The sequence below is a fragment of the Triticum dicoccoides genome, chromosome 3B (genome assembly GCF_002162155.2).
Source record: "Triticum dicoccoides isolate Atlit2015 ecotype Zavitan chromosome 3B, WEW_v2.0, whole genome shotgun sequence".
Taxonomy (NCBI): domain Eukaryota; kingdom Viridiplantae; phylum Streptophyta; class Magnoliopsida; order Poales; family Poaceae; genus Triticum; species Triticum dicoccoides.
The window spans coordinates 402,855,627-402,882,471 of NC_041385.1; positions in this window are offsets into that span (position 1 = coordinate 402,855,627).

Consider the following 26,845-nt stretch of genomic DNA (forward strand, 5'->3'; position numbering starts at 1 on the left):
GAATGTAAAACTGTATGCTAGCGGAATACGGACAAAAATAACTAAGGCAACATACACGTGTATGATTGGGAAACTAAGATGGCATTGCAACAGAGCACTAGAACAGCACTTCAATGTAAAAAAACATGGTATGGTAGACAGATGAAGAACATACTGATGAATAACAATGCATAAGATATTCAGAAGCATGATGTCCAAATTAAGCAGATGGCATTGTGATAGAGTAGAATGACAGTACTTGTATTTGAAAACACGTTATCATGAATGGAATAGGTACTGAAAAACAGGAAGGCATGACATATTTACATGCATGATCAGCATGCTAAGCACATGGCGTTGCAACAGAGAAGATACACTCCAGGACATTATATGCATGTTGTACCCATATCACAGGCCAAGTTAGAGCAAGGACCTTGTGGGGTGAAGAGGATTCATCATCTTTCTGCAAGTCCTCTAAAGAACTGCCTTTACATGTTCCATCATATTGGGTATCATTGACATCAAGTTTATTGGCCTTTACATTGCTCTGCGAGGTTCTTTTGGATATATCAGTGTGTGCAATTATATCTGACATGCATGGAAGACAACTAGTAGTTAGATTTATGTAATGAGTGCATGTAGGAGACGACAAAAATAGTAGGACTGGGGTTAACTAGCAGCAACAGGTCTCATAAACTAAAGGGAGAACACAGATGAAAGCTACAGAATATGTAACGTTTGTACTCGAAATTAACTTGGTGGCACACAAAAGTATTAAAGAACAACATAGGTAATACTAGAAGTGGTATAATACTATAATCACCAGCCTGTGGGATAGCATTGGCTGATGGATGATAACTATGGAACAGCGTTACCTAAAGAACAAGTATCTTAGCTGAACTATGGAACAACGTTAACTCCTAAACAAGACCCGTAAGAGATGGGCATGAATATAGAGTGAAATGTGATGATCTATTTTCCATGCTTAGATGAATAACAAAGCCATAAATGTTGCACACAAGTAAGATGAGGGTACAACCTATCTGGATGCCATCCATAGGAGTGAGCATCATGTGCTGATTGTCGATGGCCCTACAGTTGTTGTGGTTGTCCATGTCGGGCACGCGCATTCGATGCAGGGAATTGTTGAGTGGGGACTATAGCTCCCTTCTGGTGTATGCTTCCCTTATTGGAGCAGCTACAGTGAGTCGGAAGACGGTGTGTCTGAAGATGCAGATAACGCATAATGTTAAGAACGACATGTCTCTTTGATACGAAGAAATACACTAAGAGATCAACAGCAAGGTACGAGAGTGTTCACACGTCTGTTGACTGAAGACTAAATTGGGGTCACACGATTTTATTTTATTTTGGTACCATCCGATCTACGCCGGATGGCTTGATGGCCGTCTTGTGCCTCCCGGCTGACACTGTTCAGAATCTTCCCCGAAGAGCCAGTGATCAACGGCAGAGCAGCCTACCTCCACCGTCCATGGCCCCGGCCAAAACCTCGCTCCCCGCCCCACCGCACTGCCGTGGTTGCGCCGCCCCGGGGCCAATCCACAAAGACTCCCCGTCATCCAGATCCGGCAGCGGTAGTACCTTTAACCCACGCAACTCTAAAATATAGCCATCTAAGTGCTGCTTCCGCAACGAACTTGCGACCCCGCACCCTTACGTTAGACACCAGCCAACCGACAGCCTAGGAGCTCCGCCGCCTTGAGGGGTGTTGCTTCCCATTGGGAATCGATTGGTCCAGAATAAAAATTCAGACAACTGATGCCTAAATAAAGTGATTTGAGATGAGGGTGCGACCTATCTGGCGGCATGGTGAAGTAGGCAGGTCCAGCTGCCGAGTCGGTGAGGCCGGCGCGGTTGCGGTGGTGACCGGCGGCAGGGAAATAGCGATGTCGCGATGGTCGACGGCTAGGGGGAAGCAGTGCCGGGACTCTGGACGGATCCGAAGTTGGAGCCGCTCCTGCGCCATGAACAACGGCGGGGGTGAATCGGCTCCGGTACGGTTCATGCGTCCGTCGTCGAGGCAGCTCCAACAGCACGAAGTAAGAGGCACACGGCCCAGTGCACGATGGCAAATGGACAGTGTCTCCGGCATTAGGGAGGAGGGTGTCCGTGTCAAAACCGGCGGATCTCGTGTAGGGGGTCCCGAACTGTGCGTCTAAAGCTAATGGTAACATGAGGCGGGGGACACAATGTTTACCTAGGTTTGGGCCCTCTCGATGGAGGTAATACCCTACTTCCTGCTTGATTGATCTTGATGATATGAGTATTACAAGAGTTGATCTATCACGAGATCGTAGAGGCTAAACCCTAGAAGCTAGCCTATGATTATTATGGTTCTTGTCCTATGGACTAAACCCTTTGGTTTATATAGACACTGGTGGGGGCTAGGGTTACACAGAGTCGGTTACAGAGAAGGAGATCTACATATCCAAATTGCCAAGCTTGCCTTCCATGCAAAGGAGAGTCCCACCCGGACACGGGACGAAGTCTTGAATCTTGTATCTTCATAGTCCAATAGTCTGGCCAAAGTATATAGTCCGGCTGTCCGAGGACCCCCTGATCCAGGACTCCCTCAGTAGCCCCTAAACCAGGCTTCAATGACAATGAGTCCGGCGCACAGATTGTCTTCGGCATTGCAAGGCGGGTTCCTTCTCTGAATTCTCCATAGAAGATCTTGAACACAAGGATCGTGTCCGGCTCTGCAAAACAAATTCCACATACCACCGTAGAGAGTACAATATTCCACCAATCTAATATGCGGACAATTTTTCACAGCATGACATCACGCCACGGCCTCGTCATTATTCGAACCGTTTTCCAACCTGCTACCGCACATATCGCGAGGCGTCTTTATTGGCATGTCTTGTTGAAGCAGAGATCATGTCCCCTTATCTCGGGATTCTCATCAATGCGGGTGTGGGTAACCCAACCCCGCCATCAACGCGGCGCTTGGTGAATAAGCGAGTTTACCGGGCAAGTGGGGAGGCGCAGGATCCCTGGTGCCTTTATAAGGAGATAAGGACTCCCCTTTTTCTCCCACGCCTTCTTCTTTCTCTGCTCATCCATTCCCCTTCGCACGAGCTCCAGCGCCCAAGCGTTTGTCTTCTCCGCCCAAAAAGGTCTTCCAAAAATGTCCGGATCCGGAGCAGGAGGCAAGTGGATGGCCTCTACCATCCAGGACAAGGATATCAAAAAGCTTCGGGAGGCCGGGTATCTGGCCAAGAAAATCAGCCACCGTCTTCCGACGGCGGGACGAATCGTCCCTACTCCGGAATCCCACGAGAGGGTTGTATTCCTCCCTCATTTTGTCCGCGGGCTAGTGTCACGCCCAATATGCGATACTATCCTAAAGAGACTCGAAGGTCCCACCAAGGATAGAACCGCATATTGAAACGCTTTTGCAAGGTGGATATCATTACATCAACATTACATAATAGATGGAGATACATACAAAAGGCATACAATGCCACATGAATACAACATCACAATACATAAGAGCATCATCCGACTACGGATGAAACACAAACAGAAACTCAAACGACATCCACCCGGCTAGCCCAGGCTGCTGACCTGGAACCTATCCCTGATCGAAGAAGAAGCAGAAGAAGAACTCCAAAACAAGCAACATCGCTCTCGCGTCAAGATCATCGCATAACCTGTACCTGCAACTGTTGTTGTAGTAATCTGTGAGCCACGAGGACTCAGCAATCCCATTACCATGGGTATCAAGACTAGCAAAGCTTAAAGGGAAAGGAAGGGGTAAAGTGGTGAGGTTGTAGCAGCGACTAAGCATATATGGTGGCTAACATACGCAAATAAGAGCGAGAAGAGAGCAAAAGGAACGGTCGTGAAGCTAGCAATGATCAAGAAGTGATCCTGAACTCCTACTTACGTCAAACAGAACCCAAAACCGTGTTCACTTCCCGGACTCCGCCGAAAAGAGACCATCACGGCTACACACACGGTTGATGCGTTTTAATTCAGATCTGGTGTCAAGTTATCTACAACCGGACATTAACAAATTCCCATCTGCCTATAACCGTAGGCACGGCTTTAGAAAGATAATACCCTGCAGGGGTGTCCCAACTTAGCCCATGATAAGCTCTTGCGATCAACGAAGGATATACCTTCTCCCAGGAAGACCCGATCAGACTCGGAATCCCGGTTTACAAGACATTTCGACAATGGTAAAACAAGACCAGCAAAGCCGCCCGATGTGCCGACAAATCCCGATAGGAGTCGCACGTACCTCGTTCTCAGGGCACACCGGATAAGTCAAGCTACGAGTAAAACCAGACCTCGAGTTGCCCCGAGGTGGCCCGCAGGCTGCTCATTTCGGACCAACACTCGAAGGAGCACTGGCCCAGGGGGGTTAAAATAAAGATGACCCTCGGGCTTCAGAAACCCAAGGGAAAAAGGGCTAGGTGATGCAAATGATAAAACCAAGGTTGGGCCTTGCTGGAGGAGTTTTATTCAAAGCGAACTGTCAAGGGGGTCCCATAAATCACCCAACCACGTAAGGAACGCAAAATCCGGGAACATAACACCGGTATGACGGAAACTAGGGCGGCAAGAGTGGAACAAAACACCAGGCATAAGGCCGAGTCTTCCACCCTTTACCAAGTATATAGATGCATTAATAATATAAGAGATATTGTGATATCCCAACATAATCCTGTTCATCATGGGGCAATCTTCAACTTCACCTGCAACTAGCAATGCTATAAGAGGGCTGAGCAAAGCGGTAACATAGCCAAGCATTGGTTTGCTAGGAAGGGCGAAAAGGTTAGAGGCTAACATGGCAATTTGGGAGGCTTGATAAGCACGTGGTAGGTAACACAGCAAAGTGATAGAACAAAGCAACTAGCATAGCAATGATAGTAGTGAGATCCAGGGTAGCCGTCATCTTGCTTGAAATCCCGCAAGGAAGAAGAACGAGTCCATGAAGAAGATGAACGGGCATAGTCGAACGAATCCTCACAACTCCGGAACGAAACCGAAGCTAACGAGAGAAGCAAACCGGAAAGAAGCAAACAACATAGTAAACACACAAGCATAAACATGGCATGATGCACAATCAATATGATGCATGTCCGGTTTAATAAGGCATGGCATGGCAAAACGCAATAAACAATACTACAAGTTAAGTGGAGCTCAATATGCAACGAGTTGCATATTGACGAAACACCACATTGACATATTTAGTTTAATCTCGTTTAAGCTACCAAACAATATTAAATGTTGTTAAACATGGCAAGAGGTGAAGCATAATTAAACTACCTATCTAGGCAAGTTTAAATGAGGCCGGAACAACAAACAACAATTCCGAAAAAATCCCCATATGCAAATTATGAATTTGGTACTGTTCTGTCCTAAACCATATTTTAGAGTTGTTAAACATGCAGGATGAGTGCACCATGTTAAACTAGGCATTTTTCCACCCCATTTACATATAAAGTTTATTTAAAACCGAGCTACGGTTATTTAGTTATGAAATAAATCATTTTAACATGGCATTTATGCAAATTAATGCAAACAGCAATTTTAAATATTTTAACATGGATGAAATAAGCATATTATTAATCTACACAAAATTCTAAGCATTTTACATGTTTAAATTATTTACATATGATGCACGGTTGATTAGTTATTAAATGCATGATGTATGAGGGTTTTTCTGTAAAACTGCAATACTCTGGATAATTAGTAAATTCGCAGGCCAGGAAAAAAACACATGCGGGCCGAATCTGTAGCCTGGCCCAAAAGGAACAGGCACTGGGGGGCAGCTCACCGTGGGCTCATGGGCCGGCTGGAGGAGAGAGGCTGGCTGCAGCGCCTCGCTGGGCCACGGGTCGCGGTCAACGGGAGGTGTCGAGGCAGAGGCATCGCCCTCCTCTGCCTGAACTGATGTTGCTCGATGCAACGAAGGAGACCGGTGACTGCAGGGGCCTTGGCACGGCGGGGCTTGAAGGGGAGCGGTGGCGGGCTGCAGGGAAGGCCGGGAACGGCGGAGATGGCCGGGACTCGAAGGATCTGGGCGGCGACTGGGCTTGGCGGTCAACGCGGCAGGGGCGGCTTCCTCTGTCTGCTCTTGATAGAAGGAGGCAGCGCGGCACGGAATAGCGGCTTGGGCTGCGGCACAGAGACGACGGCAGCGACGCGTACAGAGCTCCGGCGAGGCGATGCAGATGCGGAGGAGGCGGTCGCGGGTGGCCGACGGCGGGCTTGAGCTCCTTGTAGCTTCAATGGCGTTCTCCTGCGAGAACAGAGAGGGCGGGAGATACTAGAGTGAGAAAGAGAAGAGGAACCAAGGGAGGAAGGGGACAGGAGGAGAAGGGAGGCGAGGCCGTCCTTGGAGTGCTGGTCGCCGGCGGTGACGTCCGGTTGAGGGAGAGGCGGTGGGGTCGAGGCGCGGGCGCAGAAGCTCATGTGCGTGCTCGCACACGAGCGCGAGGCTCTTTCCTCGGGTGGTTCCTGGAGGCAGCGCAAGGACGAGGATCAGGGAGGCAGGAGGCTTCAGGCGCCGGGCATCCACGAGCTCGGGTCGATTTGGATCGGGAGGATCCCGAGGGCGAAGGGAGTTGGTCGGGGCTGCGGTTGGTGGGGATGGATCCCGAGGGGAAGAAATAGAGCGGCGGCGGCGCGGATGCGACAGATGGGACAAGAGGCCTAAAAACTAGGGTTTGGACTGATGTATATATATATGTTAGGTGGATTAGGTAAGGGGCTATTTGGGCTCTCCGATCAAAATCGAACGGTCGAGAAATATAGCTTAGGAGAGTCCAACAAAGAAAACGGAGATGTTTTAGGGATGTTGGGGGATGATTCGGACTCATCGGTCATGACCGTGCGGGTCGGGTTCAGGGAAGTTTCAGACATGGTTGCGAAGGGGTCTGAGTAAAGCGTAGAGAAGGTCAAACGGTCAGAGAGGAGGGAATCAAAAACCCGGTTGGTCTCGGAACGGTCAACGAACGCAACGGAGAGAAGCGAGGAGCGGCAACTACGAGCGAATGCAAGTTTTATGAAAACGATGCCGATGCAATGCGAATGATGACATGAGACGAGATGCATAACAAGAACAGAATGCAAAACAAACGACAAAAACCCAACCACGAAGGAAATATCATATAGCATCTCCAGAAAAGGCAAGAGTTGGAGTTACGAATATGGAAAGTTGCATCTGGGGTGTTACAACACTCCACCACTACGAGAGGATCTCGTCTCGAGATCTAAGATGGCACCGGAGAGAAACGGAAGAGGAAGAGAAGAGGTAAAACTAAGTTGCTTCTTCGACCAAAGAGTGAAACCAAAGAACCTTGAGAGGTTGAAAAGTTGAAAGAAAGAACACAACGGAATTGAACACAATTGAGAGCACTGCGGTAGAAAATAGAAAACAAGGAACACCATGTGAACCTTGGAGGTTGCAAAGCTATGAATGACGAGTAGAATGGACAAGAAGGAATTTGAACCACTCCGGTTGAAACGAGATAAACAAGGAACAAGGACGATCAAATTCCGACAGCACTCCGGTTGAAAAGAGATGCAAGACTTGATAAGATGAAATTTTTTTGAAAAGAGGACACGACACTCCGGTTAAATGGATACGCATGAAAAAAAACACGATCCTCACAATTCGAGATGATGAGTAAAGAGAGCAACATCACCATGCCTCCAGAAGAAAGAATAGAAGATAGATCATTGGAATAACAGATGGAGGAGAAAATGCCAATTTCTGCCACAAATGAGCTTGGAAAGCACCCTTCCAAGAAGGTTATAACGGAGTTGTTGGAAAACCAACAACGAAAAGAATAAGCTTGTAGTGGGCTTATGGAAAACATCTCAAAATTATGAGGTGACAACCGGCCACTAACGGAAACAATTGCTTGCTTGAGAACAACGAAGAGATGAAAAACCTCTTTCACTGAGAAGGATATGGAGAAAGCTTGGGTCATTGATAAGCACCACAAATAGCAACATTCCTTAGGGAAGGCTTTAGGTGAAATCTATACCAAGATAACTCCAAAGAAGAGATTGATGGATTTAAAATACCTCATTCTTAACAACATGTGAGTCACAAAGCATGAATGGAAATTGTCAAGAATGATATAACACCACCTCAAAAGTTAAGGTAGAAAGAATTGCACTTCAGAATGCAAGATGAAGAATTCTTGAACTCCTCAAAACAAAACATGTGTTGAGCACCATGTTTATTTTAGAGTATAGCTTAGCAGATCATAACTTCGATAGAAATCTTGAAGAACAATTGAAGAATGAAAAGAATCCTTGACGAACCACCATGTAGAGCCTCAATGGAGAACTCTGCTAATAAAAGGATGATAGAAAGGAAGAGAAGTTGAAAGAACAAGGTGAAGCCTTGCAATGATTTAGATGGAGCTTTGCGACGATATAACCAAGAAAACTTGGAACTCCAGAAATAAAAGAATTGGATCACCTCGAGGAAATAAGAATAAGATTTATTGTATGCTTATCCTTCATCAAATTCAATTGATGACAAGCAATGGATTTGGCACACTAGTGATTCCCGTAGAAGGATTAAAAGAGATATAGCGCAAACTTGAGAAGGTATAGATGGAACCACCGGTGGGATTGAAACAACGAATAAATTAATTTATACGATAACAACGGAAGAGGAATGTTAAATGGACCACCGTAAGAATTGAAAATGAACATAGCAAAGGCACAATTCACTGGGAAGAATTGAAGATACTTGAGGGGATTTAGATACAAGTGAACGAAGAGAACATGAGCTTATTAGAGAATACTTGAATGATGCACCGGTAGAATATGGAGAAGGAGAGCTAAAAGCTGAGAATGAATAAGCCCGAAATGATGGCCTTCGTAGGAATAAAATGGAAAGAACTCACAAAATGCTTTGGATGGGTGAAAAGAATTCTCACAATCGAAAACAATTATGAGGATGGCATGAAGCTAGAACCATGAATCTCTGGAAGAATGGGCCAAGATTTTAGGAGAAATCTCTTCCTCGGTCTTCAAATGTTGAGGATGATAATGAGAAACACCACCATGAATTGTGAAGACACTCCGGGAGAATGAAAAACAAAGAGGTTGAGCCAACAATGAAAGAATTTGAAAGATCTTGGAGAAAGACATTTGACTGATGATAATTCATTCTTACATCAAACTTGGAAATGAATTTGAGAATCACTCCTGATAATTTGAAGAGTCAGGTAAGATCCTGGGAAAAGACCTGTGGGTTAGGGCCCACTAAAAGATACACCATTGAACGGTTGATTGAAAGGGGGGATTGCACCGGTTTAATTAAATGACTTGAATGAGATAATAATCTCCAAATATCTTGAACGGATTGAGAATGGAAACACAAGTCTTCTGAGATATCTTGAGCACTCCGGATAAGAATAGAGAGAGGTGAACAATTAAGAGGTGCACCGATGTGGAAAAACATTTGAAACAAGGAAAGGGATATGATCAGCACCAAAAGCTTGAATTGGATCCACCGGAGAAGAAAAAAGAACGAAGGATGATGAACTTGAAGCTCGTGAGCATCTTCACGAGGGAAATCACCGGATAAGAACATTGACTGAAAAAAATGAATAGACTTCACATGAATAAATGGATACTTGATTAAAATATATGAGTCCTTGAAGTTAAGGGTGGGAGGGCGGGAAAACAAAGGAAACTTGAGGACGGATGAAACTGATACCGTTGAGAAAACTTAGAATTGATATCGCGAATGTTGAAATGATCGGATCCACCTGAAGAGAAGCACACCGGTTGGAAAGAATTGGCATGACAATCTCGATGATCAAAAGGATTAGTACTCTCATAGAAATATGGGAACACCGCTTGAAAGGTATGGAATCAACACTTGACTTCGAAGCAACTCGAATACCACAAATAAAACAAAACCAAGGATTTGGCTTGCAGAATAAGCTAGAACAAATACATATGATAGAGATTTACCCAATCCCATATCATGCATCCATCGGAAATATATTCTAGGAGCTACTTGAATTCCCACCTATAAACTCCCGAAACTTTCTGGTTATGCAATCTGGTGTTGGGGATACAGGGGAAGCAATATATCTCACCCAAAGTAACAATCCCTACATCCAGCTGTATCCATCTGTCAATACATAACCAACAAAACTCCGAAAATCGTGTACCTCAACCTTCGAAAAGCATCCGTTATACGAGTTATGGCAATACTCCCGAACTCCCCAGTACTAGGTGACATCGAGGTTATCTCACCAACAACTGCATAAAAGAGATTTTCGATGTCGGCAAAACTCAGGTATTCCAGAACTGCAACGATAAAATTGTGACGACAACACCTCGGAGCTCAACTCCCCGGGTTAAAGCCACATAATAGACAGGAGGCACCAAGAACAATGTTCTCGTCACAAACCATCGGAACGATTCCAAGATACCCGCGTGATCCTAAAAAAATAGTGAAATTTGAGGAGAGGAAAAGCAAAACATCTACGTCAGGAGTCCTCACCAGAGTGATGAAGGGGCTGAGGAGTAAAAAGAATCCTACTCTCCGATATATAATCCTAAGACTCATAATAGTCTTCTTCTAGACTCAACAACGGCCAACAATCAAGGGGGCTCCTATGGTCGGTCGAGGCTCTGATACCAACTTGTCACGCCCAATATGCGATACTATCCTAAAGAGATTCGAAGGTCCCACCAAGGATAGAACCGCATATTGAAACGCTTTTGCAAGGTGGATATCATTACATCAACATTACATAATAGATGGAGATACATACAAAAGGCATACAATGCCACATGAATACAACATCACAATACATAAGAGCATCATCCGACTACGGATGAAACACAAACAGAAACTCAAACGACATCCACCCGGCTAGCCCAGGCTGCCGACCTAGAACCTATCCCTGATCGAAGAAGAAGAAGAAGAAGAACTCCAAAACAAGCAACATCGCTCTCGCGTCAAGATCATCGCATAACCTGTACCTGCAACTGTTGTTGTAGTAATCTGTGAGCCACGAGGACTCAGCAATCCCATTACCATGGGTATCAAGACTAGCAAAGCTTAAAGGGAAAGGAAGGGGTAAAGTGGTGAGGTTGCAGCAGCGACTAAGCATATATGGTGGCTAACATACGCAAATAAGAGCGAGAAGAGAGCAAAAGGAACGGTCGTGAAGCTAGCAATGATCAAGAAGTGATCCTAAACTCCTACTTACGTCAAACATAACCCAAAACCGTGTTCACTTCCCGGACTCCGCCGAAAAGAGACCATCACGGCTACACACACGGTTGATGCATTTTAATTCGGATCTGGTAGTTATCTACAACCGGACATTAACAAATTCCCATCTGCCTATAACCGCAGGCACGGCTTTCGAAAGATAATACCCTGCAGGGGTGTCCCAACTTAGCCCATGATAAGCTCTCGCGATCAACGAAGGATATACCTTCTCCCAGGAAGACCCGATCAGACTCGGAATCCCGGTTTACAAGACATTTCGACAATGGTAAAACAAGACCAGCAAAGCCGCCCGATGTGCCGACAAATCCCGATAGGAGTCGCACGTACCTCGTTCTCAGGGCACACCGGATAAGTCAAATTACGAGTAAAACTAGACCTCGAGTTGCCCCGAGGTGGCCCCACAGGCTGCTCATTTCGAACCAACACTCGAAGGAGCACTGGCCCGGGGGGGTTAAAATAAAGATGACCCTCGGGCTCCGAAAACCCAAGGGAAAAAGGGCTAGGTGAGGCAAATGATAAAACCAAGGTTGGGACTTGCTGGAGGAGTTTTATTCAAAGCGAACTATTAAGGGGGTCCCTTAAATCACCCAACCGCGTAAGGAACGCAAAATCCGGGAACATAACACTGGTATGACGGAAACTAGGGCGGCAAGAGTGGAACAAAACACCAGGCATAAGGCTGAGTCTTCCACCCTTTACCAAGTATATAGATGCATTAATAATATAAGAGATATTGTGATATCCCAACATAATCCTGTTCATCATGGGGCAATCTTCAACTTCACCTGCAACTAGCAACGCTATAAGAGGGCTGAGCAAAGCGGTAACATAGCCAAGCAATGGTTTCCTAGGAAGGGCGAAAAGGTTAGAGGCTAACATGGCAATGTGGGAGGCTTGATAAGCACGTGGTAGGTAACGTAGCAAAGCGATAAAACGAAGCAACTAGCATAGCAATGATAGTAGTGAGATCCAGGGTAGCGGTCAACTTGCCTGAAATCCCACAAGGAAGAAGAACGAGTCCATGAAGAAGATGAACGGGCGTAGTCGAACGAATCCTCACAACTCCGGAACAAAATCGAAGCTAACGAGAGAAGCAAACCAGAAAGAAGCAAACAACATAGTAACCAAACAAGCATAAACATTGCATGATGAACAATCAAGTATGATGCATGTCCGGTTTAATAAGGCATGGCATGGCAAAACGCAATAAACAATACTACAAGTTAAGTGGAGCTCAATATGCAACGAGTTGCATATTGACGAAACACCACATTGACATATGTAGTTTAATCTCGTTTAAGCTACCAAACAATATTAAATGTTGTTAAACATGGCAAGAGGTGAAGCATAATTAAACTACCTATCTAGGCAAGTTTAAATGAGGCCGGAACAACAAACAACAATTCCGAAAAAATCCCCATATGCAAATTATGAATTTGGTACTATTCTGTCCTAAACCATATTTTAGAGTTGTTAAACATGCAAGATGAGTGCACCATGTTAAACTAGGCATTTTTCCACCCCATTTACATATAAAGTTTATTTAAAACCGAGCTACGGTTATTTAGTTATGAAATAAAACATTTTAACATGGCATTTATGCAAATTAATGCAAACAGCAATTTTAAATATTTTAACATGGATGAAATTGGCATATTATTAATCTACACAAAATTCTAAGCATTTTACATGTTTAAATTATTTACATATGATGCACGGTTGATTAGTTATTAAATGCATGATGTATGAGGGTTTTTCTGTAAAACTGTAATACTCTGGATAATTAGTAAATTCGCAGGCGAGGAAAAAAAACGCATGCGGGCCGAATCTGTAGCCTGGCCCAAAAGGAACAGGCACTGGGGGGGCAGCTCACCATGGGCTCATGGGCCGGCTGGAGGAGAGAGGCTGGCTACAGCGCCTCGCTGGGCCACGGGTCGCGGTCAACGGGAGGTGTCGAGGTAGAGGCATCGCCCTCCTCTGCCTGAACTGATGCTGCTCGATGCAGCGAAGGAGACCGGCGACTGGAGGGGCCTTGGCGCGGCGGGGCTTGAAGGGGAGCCATGGCGGGCTGCAGGGAAGGCCGGGAACGGCGGAGATGGCCGGGACTCGAAGGATCTGGGCGGCGATTGGGCTTGGCGGTCAACACGGCAGGGGCGGCTTCCTCTGTCTGCTCTTGACAGAAGGAGGCATCGCGGCGCGGAACAGCGCTTGGGCTGCGGCACGGAGACGACGGCAGCGACGCGTACGGAGCTCCGGCGAGGCGATGCAGATGCGGAGGAGGCGGTCGCGGGTGGCCGAAGGCGGGCTTGAGCTCCTTGTAGCTTCCATGGCGTTCTCCTGCGAGAACAGAGAGGGCGGGAGGTACTAGAGTGAGAAAGAGAAGAGGAACCAAGGGAGGAAGGGGACAGAAGGAGAAGGGAGGCGAGGCCGGCCTTGGAGTGCTGGTCGCCGGCGGCGACGTCCGGTTGAGGGAGAGGCGGCGGGGTCGAGGCGTGGGCGCAGAAGCTCATGTGCGTGCTCGCACAGGAGCACGAGGCTCTTTCCTCGGGTGGTTCCTGGAGGCAGCGCAAGGACGAGGATCAGGGAGGCCGGAGGCTTCGGGCGCCGGGCATCCACGAGCTCGGGTCGATTTGGATCGGGAGGATCCTGAGGGCGAAGGGAGTTGGTCAGGGCTGCGGTTGGTGGGGATGGATCCCAAGGGGAAGAAATAGAGCGGCGGCGGTGCGGATGCGACAGATAGGACAAGAGGCCTAAAAACTAGGGTTTGGACTAATGTATATATATACGTCAGGTGGATTAGGTAAGGGGCTATTTGGGCTCTCCAATCAAAATCGAACGATCGAGAAATATAGCTTAGGAGAGTCCAACAAAGACAATGGAGATGTTTTAGGGATGTTGGGGGATGATTCGGACTCATCGATCATGACCGTGCGGGTCGGGTTCGGGGAAGTTTCGGACATGGTTGCGAAGGGGTCTCAGTAAAGCGTAGAGAGGGTCAAACGGTCAGACAAGAGGGAATCAAAAACCCGGTTGGTCTCGGAACGGTCAACGAACGCAACTGAGAGAAGCGAGGAGCGGCAACTATGACCGAATGCAAGTTTTATGAAAATGATGCCGATGCAATGCGAATGATGACATGAGATGAGATGCATAACAAGAACAAAATGCAAAACAAACGACCAAAACCCAACCACGAAGGAAATATCATATAGCATCTCCGAAAAAGGCAAGAGTTGGAGCTACGAATATGGAAAGTTGCATCCGGGGCGTTACAGCTAGGGTTTCCCCTCCACCCATTCATTCGCGGCATCATGTGCTATTATAGGATTGATTTTCATGATTTATCCCCCAATTCATTCCTCAACATCTCGACGTTCATCGTCGTGTGCGAGGCCTTCCTCCGCATCTCGCCACACTTAGGCTTATGGTTGAAGATCTTTAATGTGAAGCCCAAGGTAGTGAGCGGCGAGCACGCCAAGTGCGGAGGCGCCATGGTGAGCAAGATGCCCAACGCCACATGGCCAACATGTACTTTCAATGATTTCGTCAAAGAGTGGTAGCAGCAGTAGTTTTACATCACTGAGTCGCGCGGCACGGAATGGGCCGCTACTCCCGAATTCTGATCCGGAGCTCCCTGCGGCTTAGGTCCTGGCCCAAGAAGGTCCTGAACTGGTCTTCGCCCGACGAGTTGTCGGCGCTCCACACGCGCGTCAAGGATATGGAAGACAAGAATATCAAACTTGTCAATGTAGTCCAGGCGATGTTAGTTCGCCTGATTCTTCCTTGTCAACATAGGGCTTGCAATTTATGGGAATTCGACCCAGCCAAGCACCAGACCCTGCTAGAGCTCTTTGGCTCTTCGCACAAGGACATTCGGAAGGTGCTCTTTAAGTCCGGCAAATCGTGGCTGGACTCCATCGAGGACCGCGGGTACCAATTGTCCCGCCCTACAAGTTCGGTAAGTCATTGTATGTTGGCAATTCATATGTTTTATTCGCATAACCCGAGGGAAATGCTTGATGTGTGTTCCACAACTCTCCTAGGGCTGGACGAAGAAGGTGGGGCGGATCTACTGTCTGGCCCCTCTGCAGGAAGAACCAGCCGGTCCACTTCTGACGAAGATGTTGGTCCCGGCGCCTTACAAGGCGCCGAAGAAGAAGGCCGAGAAGGAGGCCAAAAAGACCAGGGCGGCCTTCGTTGCCGGGGCACTTCGGACACAATATCCGAAGACTCCGATGCTCGATCTTCCTCCGAGAGGACGAGGAAGAGGAGGAAGACCAATCCCGAGCGAGGGGAGGAAAGAAAAGGACGGCCTCCACATCTTTGGAGGCTGAGTCGCCTAAGAAGGGAAAAACTCCCCTTCCAGAGGAGTCCACCGTCGCCGCCGACAGCAGCCCGGAGTGGGATCCCAGGGCCCAACCCCTGGTGAACTCGTGAGTATATAAAATCCGAACACGTTTGCGCATCCAGACTCACTATGGCATGATGTTTTAATCATTGATCCATGCTTTTTGGAAATCTGGCGAGGTCCCGCACCAAACAATCCTCATCGGAGGATTCACTGGTCTCGGATGCTATGGACAGCAGGACACCCCCAAAGGCCCCTTCCCCACAGCGTGTGAATGATACCGAGGTATCGTAACAGAAGGACCCAGGCCAAGGAGGGGGAAAAGGTCATAAAGGCGGCGCCGGGAGGTCAAACTTCAAGGGCCAGACACATGGGAGAGAAGGCTCCCACGGATGTTGACGGCGGGGGCTATCCTGAATACGGCCCCTAGCCGGACCCAATTCCAGAGACCAATATGGCTCCAGAATCAGGCAGGCGGCCTCCCTTGGCTGGAGGGGGTGTGCCTGTTCCATCGGCAACCTCTGTCCAACCAGAGGTGTCGGATACTTTATCGGCGGCGCTGAAAAGCGCCTCCATTGTTGATGAACACCGTGCCCTTATGGGTGCGGTGATTGAGAAGATTCAGTCTGCTGAGAGTGGACTGAATGAAGCCTGCATCAGCCTTATAACAGGCTTTGAGGTATGTTTTGTGAGGTTTCGAAGAGTGTCATAGTATAGGTAGTAGGCCCTGATACACTGTTCGGTGAAAGAAAGAACCAAATAGAGGATCAAATATATGTTCGCAGGAGACTCACTTTATGGCATCTCTATTTTGTTCAAAAGCAGGCGTCTGTAGCAACTACAGCCTCTCAAACTGCAGAAGTCTCCGGACTGAGGCAGAGTCTGGAGCAGGCCGAAGGAGAACTTGGCCGAGTGAAGAAGCAGTTGGAGGATAACCAAGGTATGCAGAAACCTTGTTCGCATTCAGCGCTAAAAAATAAGTTAGCATGATAAAATTATTTTTATGATATGCTCTAGGGGCGACGGCTGAAATTGAGGCTCTTAAGAAGGATGTGGCCGAAGCCGAGAAGAAGACAGCCGCAGAGCAGGCTCTTCGCGAAAACATGAGGTCATGCTTATTGAAGCTGAGCAAGAGCTTCAAGAGGCCGTGAAGAAATGCGAGACCTTGGAGCAGAGTTTAGCGGGGAAGGACTCCAAACTCTCCCAAGCTCGCCAAGCCACATGTGATGCCCGGGGGGAAGCCCAAAGCGCCCTGAAGGAAATCTAGGAGGCGAGGAAGATCGCGGCGGGTAAGGCTTTTGCTATGTAAAGCAGGTATTTGAAGGGAGAAAATCATGTTTACTAATATGAATTTGGATTTCTCCAGGGGTATTTGCGGAGCTGCCACGGAGCATATCTGATGCCTCCCAATTCTACCAAGCCGAAGAAAGAAGCACTGCGGAGAAGCTCTTCTGGTCGCAGTATCTGGCGCCGAATTATCCAGTGCCATTTGCCGATCAGCTGAAACAGCTGATCAAACTGCATAAGGCGGCCGAGCTAGCCATGAAGGATTTAATTATCTGGCTATGGCCCGCTGAGCCTGTCGGATTTCGGGTTCCGGCAAAACCTTTAAGGTTCAAACTCTGGGGTGCGCGCGAAGATCTTCCCCCTACCGATCCACGTCCGAACGCCACGCTGAGAATCTAAGCTAAACGATGAACAACACGAGGGACAAAAGATTTATACTAGTTTGGACCACTGTTGTGGTGTAATACCCTGCTCCAATGTGTGGTGTGGTGGATTGCCTCAGGGGGCTGACGATGAACAGTACAAGGGAAGAACAACCTTGTAAGAGGTGTTCTTGTGATGGTGGTTTGCCTAAGAAGGATTCGATCCACTCTCGATGGCTCTGGATCAGATCCTGATGAGATGATCCTTCTCTACTATGGTGGCTAGCCCTATTTATAGAGGCCCTAGTCCTCTCCCCAGATATTGAGCGGGAAGGGCGCCAACAACGGCCATTTTGAAGGGGAACAGCTAGTACAAGTTATCCTGACTAAAGCTGGTCTTCGGCTGCCAAAGGCACTGGCGATGACGCCGTCTTGGGTTCCACGATGACCTCCGTCCTGCCGCTCTGCTGGTCTTGGTCTCGTTGCACCGAAATGGTAACCTTTGCCTGATGCCTCGGTACTCCGCACCTGTGCTTGCCTCCTTAGCACCAAAGAGGAAACAAGGACACTGCACAGGCCGGCGCCCGCCTGGTCTCGATCAGCATGGCTTGCGTCTCGAGCACCTCACGAGGTACCCCTGCCTTGATCTCTCCGCCTCCTCGCGAGCCTGCCTGGCGAGGCCGCTCCTGAGGAAGCCTTTCATTGATGAAGATTGGCTATACTGGGCCACCACTTGAGCCACGCCACAGGCCGCAAGCAGGCAAGTCTGGGGACCCCCATTCCCAGAACGCCGACAGTAGCCTCCGAGCCCAAGGCGCACCCGGACTTGGCTTAGCAGAGAAGTGATGGGGCAAGTGCGGAGCACCGCGGGCCCCAACATCCTGTGGCCTTGGTCGCCGCGTGGCGGTTGATTGGACGTGGGCGTCTCCGCTTCCCCACGTTGCCTCGGCAACTGCCCCACTTGACAAGTCCCTTCATGCAAAAATGAGTCATGATTACCTGCGGTCGTGGAGGCCGACGGTTGGCCTCCTCTGGGCTATAAATGCGAGGGGGGTGCGAGCCCCCGCAGTCCATCTCTTCCTGCTCCGCTCCTTCTTCCTTGCTCCTCCCCCATCTGCTTGTTGTGTCCCATGGCGCCTATGAAGAGGTCCTCGACCGTAGAGAAGGGGAAGGCTCGTCAGGAAGGGCATGGCTCTCCTCCGCCCAAGCGCGACCGAGGTCGCCCCCGCAAGCACCCCGCGACTCCTGCAATGGCCGCCCGTGGTCGCGACGGAGGTCCTTCATGTGGTGAAGGTCGCTTGATTGGCGGGGGAAGACGCGCCATGGCTGTGCAGCCTCCCTGCCCGCGCTTTCACTTGGCAGAGGTGCTGCCGGAGTTTTTCGTTTGGTCGGCGGATCCGGCCGGCAACTGGCTTCAGCTCCCCCACTTCTTCGCCGGCGAACTGTCGGCCGGTGCCACTGGTGGGCTCTGGCTTCAGGCGGACGGCTGCTGTAGCAGAGCCTCCTGGGTTGCGGTGGAGGTCTTCGTCACTGGAAACCTGGCCTTGCCCCGCGGCTGGCAAACTTTTGCCCGCATGCGTGGCCTGGGCCGGCTGTGCACCCTGCATTTCAAGTTTGACAGTGACGTCAGCCTCTATGTGAAGGTGTTCGGAGAGGATGGCCGCCGTGTCGGGTGCTACCCTGAAGATGATGGCAGCGACCGGGTGATTAGCCTCGGCGACGGCCATGACGAAGAGAAGGCGGGCCCGTGCATGGCGGTGTCCGCAGCTCGCCAAGGTTCAGCGGTTCCCCCTCTAACGACATCTCCTCCAGCGGTGGCCGTGATCAACCACCGCGCCGTCGTGCTCGCTTCGAGGGGGGTAGCAGGTCATCCCGCCGTCGCGCCTCGATGAAGCATGAGGAGTGGTCTGATTGAGCTCCAGAGGGTGGTGCGAATCCCCCTCCACAAGCCGTCACCAGGCAAGCCGCGTTTATTTTGTTTTTCTCCTTTTCCTGCATAGAGAGAGAGAAGTGTGGAGCCCCATGGGGGCGTGCTGGACTGTTGCCTTTAATTATCATGCTATTTCCATTATTCACATGCCGTGTTACGATATTGCGTGCTCATGCATAGGAACAACTCAGCTCGGGGGGGGGGGGGCTCACTGCAGCCTTCGCCTCGCGCGGCTCCTGCCTGAGGCCTCGTTGAGCGTCTTGACGCCTGCAAAAATTAGCCGGAGGGATAGCTTTCGAACCCTAGTCATGAGGGTGACCGGCTCAGGTCCTGTGTTCATGTTGTGATGCCCGTGGGGCATGGACCGGGAGGAGTCCTCCCGCTGTGAACTTGAGTAGGGAAGCCTCACGAAATTAGGTCAGAAGATACTCATGAGGGCGCCCGCGCAGCCCCCGCGTGAGACTTGCGAAAAAGAAGACGGGTCAGGCGAGCAACAAAGACATAGAATCACGCGCCGGGGACGGCAAACAACACTAAAAGCAAGTCCAATAAAGCTTCAAACAAGGGTGAACAAGCCAACTGCAGAAAGCAAATGAAAAGCCGCGTCCGGCACCTAATCTAGTCTTCGACGTCTTCACACCAGCGCGGAGCTAAGTGCTGCCACTAGGCATGGGCGGGAGCCCCCGAGGCCCGATGGCGGCACTCCGAAGACTCCGGGCGTGTACAGGCCCAACTCATTATTATGTGAGAGTGTCACGGGCGGCGAGCTTCACAGGCGTTGGCCTTCTTCACAGGCACAGGGCCTTTTCTTGGGGCGATGAGCTTCACAGGCACTGGGCCTTCTTCACAGGCACTGGGCCTTTCCTTGGGACGACGAGCTTCACAGGCGCTGGGCCTTCCTTACAAGCACTGGGCCTTACTTCAAGGGTAAAATCTCTGGAGGTGATGAATGTTCCACGCGTTTGGGATGGGCACCCCCTCCTGGGTCTCCAAGCACACGGCGCCGGGCCTGGAAACATGAACAACCTTGGACGGGCCCTCCCATATGGGCAAGAGCTTGTGCAGCCCTTCCCTGGAGAGCACCCACCTGAGCACGAGGTCACCTACCTCGAGAGTCCTAGGGCGTATGTTGCGTCAATCGTACCGTCACAGCGCCTGCTGGTATCTTGCCGCTCGAAGAGCGGCCTCCCGACGGTGTTCCTCCCCCAGCACGAGATCCATCCCCGCATGGCGTCCTGCTACGCTTCGTCAAACGCCAGGACCCACGTGGAGTGACGCCTGGCCTCATGAGGGAGGACCGCCTCTGCTCTGTATACGAGCAAGAACGGGGTTTCGCTAGTTGACTTGGTAGCGGTTGTGCGGATGAACCACAGCATGGACTGGAGCTCATCGTACCAGCCCCTGCCGCAGGCCTCTAGCTTCTTCTTGAAGGTCCTGGTTTTGAGGCCTTTCAGGACCTCTGCGTTGGCGCGTTCAGCCTGGCCGTTGCTCCGGGGGTGCGCCACCGAAGCGTAGCATATCTGCGTTCCAAGGTTAGCACAATATGTTTTGAAGAGATTGCTAGTGAACTGCGAACCGTTGTCGGTGATGATGCGATTAGGCACCCCGAACTGGCTCACGAGGCCCTTGATGAACTTGACTGCTGAACCAGCTGGGATGGTGCGGACAGCTTCCACCTCTGCTCACTTGGTGAACTTGTTAATGGCAACGTAGAGGTAGCGATAGCCCCCTGGCACCCTGGCACCCGGGGAAACGGGCCCAAAATGTCCAGGCCCCAAACCGCAAACGGCCATGAGAGTGGAATGGTCTGCAGGCCTTGGGCCGGCTGATGAATCTGCTTGGCATGGAATTGACAGGTTTCACAAGCCTTCACCAGCTTGATTGTGTCGTTGAGTGTTGTAGGCCAATAGAACCCGCTGCGAAACGCCTTGCCGACGAGGGTCCGTGATGACGAGTGGTGCCCACAGTCTCCACCATGAATGTCTGCCAGCAACTCTTTCCCCTGCTCCCTAGAGATGCAATGTAGGGAAACATCATTTGGCCGCTTCCAGTAGAGCTCTCCGTCTTGGATGCAGTAGGCCGTGGCCTGCCGCGCCACCCGTTCCGCGTCCTCCTCCTTCTCTGGCAGAGTCCCTTGCATCAGGTAATCCTTGAGTTCCGCAGTCCAACATCCCTCCAGAGGCTCCAGCGCCAGGAGCAAGCGTGCTCCTGAGGTCGGGCCATAGGCCGGAGCTCCTGAGGCAGGTGGTTGAGGGAGTTCCTCCCGAGGCTGTGCTGTACTTGATAGTGACAATGTTGCTGAGGGCTTGAAGAGTCGTTCCTCGAAGACGCCGGGCTCTTGAGGCAGCCGCCTGGACGCCCTCCTAGCAATGTCATCAGCTTCTTGATTTGTGTCGCGGGGCACATGCTGCAACTCCAACCCCCAAAACTGCTTTTCCATTCTGCGGACCTCCGCAAGATATGCTTCCATGTGCTCGTCCTTCGGCTCGTACACCTTGTTGGAGAAGTTGATGAGGAGCTGTGAATCACCCTTGATGATGAGGCGCTTTACCCCCAAGGCCGTTGCAGCCTTCAAGCCTGCTATCAGGCCCTCGTATTCCTCTATGTTGTTGGAGACCTTCTCTCCATGCTGGAAACAGAGTTGTACGGCGTAATAGAGCTTGTCCTGAGTGGGAGATATGAGCACTACGCCAGCCCCCGCACCATGTCACGAGAACGCTCCGTCGAAGTACATGACCCAGCCGTCCGGCACCTCATTTCCTGGGGAAAGTGACCGATCTTCGCTATCGGATGTTGGGTTCCGGCAGACCCTTATGGTTCAAACTCTGGGGTGCGCACAAAGATCTTTCCCCTACCACTCCATGTCCGATCGCCTCACGAGAATCTAAGCTAAAACGATGAACAACACAAGGGACACAAGATTTATACTGGTTTGGGCCACCGTTGTGGTGTAATACCCTACTCCAGTGTGTGGTGCGGTGGATTGCCTCGGGGGCTGATGATGAATAGTACAAAGGATGAACAGCCTCGCGAGAGGTGTTCTTGAGCTGGTGCGATGAACTGCTTGGGTGAGTTCGGTCGTCTCTAGGTCTAATGAGCACTCGATCCGTCCCCCACTCTGTGGTGGCTAGCCTTATTTATAGAGGCCCTGGGCCTCTTCCCAAATATTGAGCAGGAAGGGCGCCAACAACGGCCATTTCGAAGGGGAACATCTAGTACAAGTTATCCTGAATAAAGTTGGTCTTCGGCTACCAAAGGCACTAGCGATGACGCCGTCCTGGGCTCCACGATGACCTCCATCCTGCCGCTCTACTGGTCTTGGTCTTGTTGCACTGAAATGGCAACCTTTGCCTGATGCTTTGGTACTCCACGCCTGTGCTTGCCCCCTTTACACCAAAGAGGAAACAAGGACACTGCGCAGGCCGGCACCCGCCTGGCGCTCACCTGGTCTCGGTCGTCATGGCTTGTGTCACGAGCACCTCGCGAGGTACCCTGCCTTGATCTCTCCGCCTCCTCACGAGCCTGCCTAACGAGGCCATTCCTGAGGAAGTCGTGTGTCGTTCGCCCCGTGAGGCTTGGCCCCTCGCGAGGGTCTTGAGTCTTGCGCTGATGAAGATGGGCCATACTGGGCCACCACTTGAGCCACGCCGCAGGCCGCAGGCAGGCAAGTCTGGGGACCCCCGTTCCCAGAACGCCGACAGTAGCCCCGGGCCCAAGGCGCGCTCGGACTTGGCTTAGCGGAGAAGCGAAGGGGCAAGTGCGGAGCGCCGTGAGCCCCATCAGCCTGCGGCCTTGGGTGCCGCGTGGCGGTTGATTGGATGTGGGTGCCTTCACTTCCCCATGCTCCCTCATTATGCGCCTGGCTAGGCGGCCGCGAGGCTTGTACACAGTTATCCTCCCTTTGCAGTTTGCGTGCTTCTTGTTCCATTTTCCTCCTCGAGCCTCTGCTCCCGCCTCCAATCCATCTCGAGTCCTTCCCCCTTCTCATTGCCATGGCGCCAACGAAAGAGGATAAGGGGAAGAAACCTGCGCCTTCGTCCAGCGCGCCTCCAGCGGCTGCTCCCGCCATCGACAAGTCACTTATACTCAATCTGGAAGCCCTGGAGAAGGTCTACTCCGCGCTTGCCTCCAGCTTCAATGAGTGCGGGAAGACTATTGTCTGGCCTGCGTCCCACGCCTCCTTCGACAGGGTCATCACGGAGGTCCGATTCTTTGCCGACGCCTTGTGGGCGGGCCTCGTTCCCCCCTTTTCCGCCTTCTTCAATGCAGTGCTTTCCCATTACCAGATCCACATGATGCATCTTGGCCCCCAATCCATTACTCTGCTTGCTGTCTTCGCCTTCATCTGCGAGGCCATGGTGGGGATTCCTCCTTCCGTTGCCCTTCTGCGCCACTTCTTCTCTCTGCACTTGTCTGACCCTTCCCGGTGTTCGGGATGCGTGAGCTTCCAGGCCGTGCCAGAGACGGCCGCCTCGGGGATCGATTTTGGCCTCCCAGCTTCCACGAGTGGGTTCCGCGAGCGGTGGCTGTATGTGGACGTTGGGGTGCCCAGCCCCTTGCTCGCGCACCCGATGCTGCCTGCTATTCCCAATCATGGTTGGGGTCATGAGGAGCTTACGAGCCCCCAGCTCGCTTTCACCTGGCATCGCTTCGAGAGGCTGAGGGAGCTTGGGGTGACGGCACCCCGGGTGGTGAAGGAGTTCCTCCAACGTTGCATCGCTCCTCTCCAGCACCATTCCCGCCCTATGTGGGCTTACTCCGGTCGTTAGGACCGTATGAGGCTCCAGGAAGGGGATCTCGCGCCTGAGATGCTGAAGAAGGTGCTGCAGGTCCTGATTGGCGACCCCTCTCCTCGCAGCGTTCGTCATGGAGGCGCCCTGTTGTATCTTTGCACAAACAGGGTCGACTTCGTGAGGTAGATGCCCCGCTTCAACGAATGGGGGTTGCGCCCGGCTGGCCGAGCGGGGCCACGCGAGAACCCAGTTGCTGTGGTCCTTCCCCCAGCCGCCCGCGCCGACCTTGCCCCGAGAGCCGTTTCAGGGAGGCAAGTATTGGCAGGAGCTGGGGGGCTTGATGTCGAGGTGCTGATGTCGCATGGGGCTCCCGAGGCGTCGTTCTCCGGAGCTTACGGAGCCCCTCGCGAGGTGGTGGCTGATGAGGGGGCGCGACCTGCCGCTCCCGAGGCCAAAGCCCCCGAGGCCTCAGCAGGCCACCAAGAGGTGGCACCTGATCACTCCTCTCAGGCTGGTGCCCTTGATGTATGCCGTCCTGATGCTTCGGCTCCTATGTCGCGCGCTGGCCCTCACGTCGTGAGCTTGGGCCGGTTCCACATAGATTTTGAGACCCTTCGCAAGAGGAAGGAGGCTTCCAGTGGTGATGATCGCCCGTACCGCCCATTGAAGCATAGGAAGTACTTCACCATGGACGAGTAAGTCTCTCCTTCTTATAGATCCTTATTTTCCACTCCCTTTGTTGGCTGTGGCCTTTCAGGATCCCCCCTGACGAGCCCGCGGAGCCTGCCGAGGAGTCGCTTCCTCAGGCTTCTCCTCCGTCATCGTCCTTCATTGTCCCGAGCCTGTGTGCCGCCCTCGGTGCAGGCTCGGCTGGAGAGGCGGGCCGGCCTGCGGTGCGTCTTGAACCTGTCAGCGCGCTGCCCTTCCCTTGTGAACTCTCCTTGGGCACAACCAGCTTGCCCCGAGCTCCTCCACTGATCATAGGCGGCGAGTGGCTGAAGTCGATCTTCGGGTCCTCAGCGGGAGGTGGATTGACGCCTGGTTGGGTCCCTTGCAGGGCCCACCCAGCAATCGCAGGGCCGCCAGCCCCCAGCCCCCTGCCGAGAGGGGGCGAACCACTCCAGGGCCCTCCGCCAGCGTCGATGGCGGAGGATGGTGTTGACGACGTGCTTGGGCGTGCGCGGGAGCGCAGCGCTGTCTGCCAAGAGTTCCTCCAGAGGGCGGCCGATGCAGTGAGCCAGCTCGATGCAGAGCTGGCGAGCGAAGACGCGCGTCTCAAAGCTGAAGGCTTGAGGCTGGTCGAGGAGCGGCGCAAGCTAAAGGCGACTATTGGTCTCGCGCGCCACCAGCGTGATCTCGAAAACGCCAAGGCCGAGGCATCCCTGGCGGCCTCTCGGGAGGCCTGCTCCCATGCCATTGTGGAGGCTCAGGAGGCAGATAGGCGGCGTGAAGCTACAGAGGAGCATGCGTGGGAGCTCCAAGACTGGTGCAACTCCTTGGAGCAGCAGGTGGAGCTGCGCCGAGCCGCCCTTGCGTTGCTGAAAGGGGGGCCCGCTGAAGAGGAGGAGCTCCGGAGGTGCGAGGAAGCGCTGACGTTGGAGGCTGCCGAGTGCAACCTTGATCTGGAGTGGTTGGAGACGAGGGAGCGCCAGGTTACCCAGGCGGAGGACGACGTCAGCATGCGGGAGGCCCGGATCCAAGAGGAGATCGACCGTCGCGTGGCGAAGGCTCGCGCCGGCCTAGAGCGCGAGTATGGAGAGCGGCTAGAGCTAGTCAAGGCTGAAGCCGCGGGCAGGACTGCCGCTCTCAGGACCAGGCTGACCAAAGTCACGCAGCAAGCTGAGCCCACTGCTGCCACACTAGGCTCAGCGCAGGCTGAGCTGGCCTCCTCCCGCGCCGAGCTGTTTCTTCTTCAACGGCAGGTGGATGACGCCGAGGCTGTCGCACAGCAGAATGTGGACGAGATCCGACAGCGGCAGACGTTGGAACACATGCACGGCCCCATGCTCCGGACGCTCAGGGAAAGGGCCAACACGGCCTTGGGCAATATCTGCGAGGCAGTTGCTGAGGAGCCGCATGTGACCAACTGTGCCGGCAATCTCCAATTCTTCACTGATGTGGTGACGCATCTGGAGAACCGCGCTGAGAGGTCCCGCTGGCTAGTGGAGGAATGGAGTCGCGGCCTGCTCGCGCGGGCATTCTCCCGCGTCTTCAGCCATCTCCAGAACATCGACCCCCTCTTCGACTTTGATGCCGCCATCGCCCCGGTGCCTGAGGCCGTCCGCGGCGACCTAGCACGGTGGGTGGAGGACAATGTAGATGCGCTCATCTGGGCCTTCACCTCTGATGATGACGGGGTGATCGTTGTTGTTGATGAAGGCGACGTGGTGAACGGTGGTGAAGACGGTGCCGGCAACAGTGATGGAGAGGCTGGCGGCGATGACGGCGGTGCCAGCGACGCCTCTGAGGACGCCCTGGGGGATGTGGTGAGCGACATGTCTGATTGATCCCGCGCTTCCCCCTGTTGTTTGTCCTGCGTAGGAAGAGGCCCGGGCGTGGCCCTAAAGGTTGTGAGAGCATTTTGGGAGGGGAAGCCCCTCATGTAAAAAGATTGTTGCCTATGTGTTATCAAGATCGGCGCCGGATGGGTGCCTGCATGATTCCATGATTTTCACGATGAGTAGGTCATTGTGATTTTACATTTGCCTTGGCGAGCCTCGAGCGGGCTTGCAGCGTCCATCCGAGGGCCTCCTGAGGGTCCCGTTTAGCCATGCGGCGAGAGCCTGGCTGGGGCGAACGCATACTGCGGGACGGCGGGCGCGCTTGCTGGGCCCTGCCCTACTCACGAGGGGCTCATGAGAGGGAGGCAGCTAGTGTGAATTCCAATTTGAACAGAAATCGGAGCACGAGAAAGCATACGAATAAGACACAACACCCTCCCCC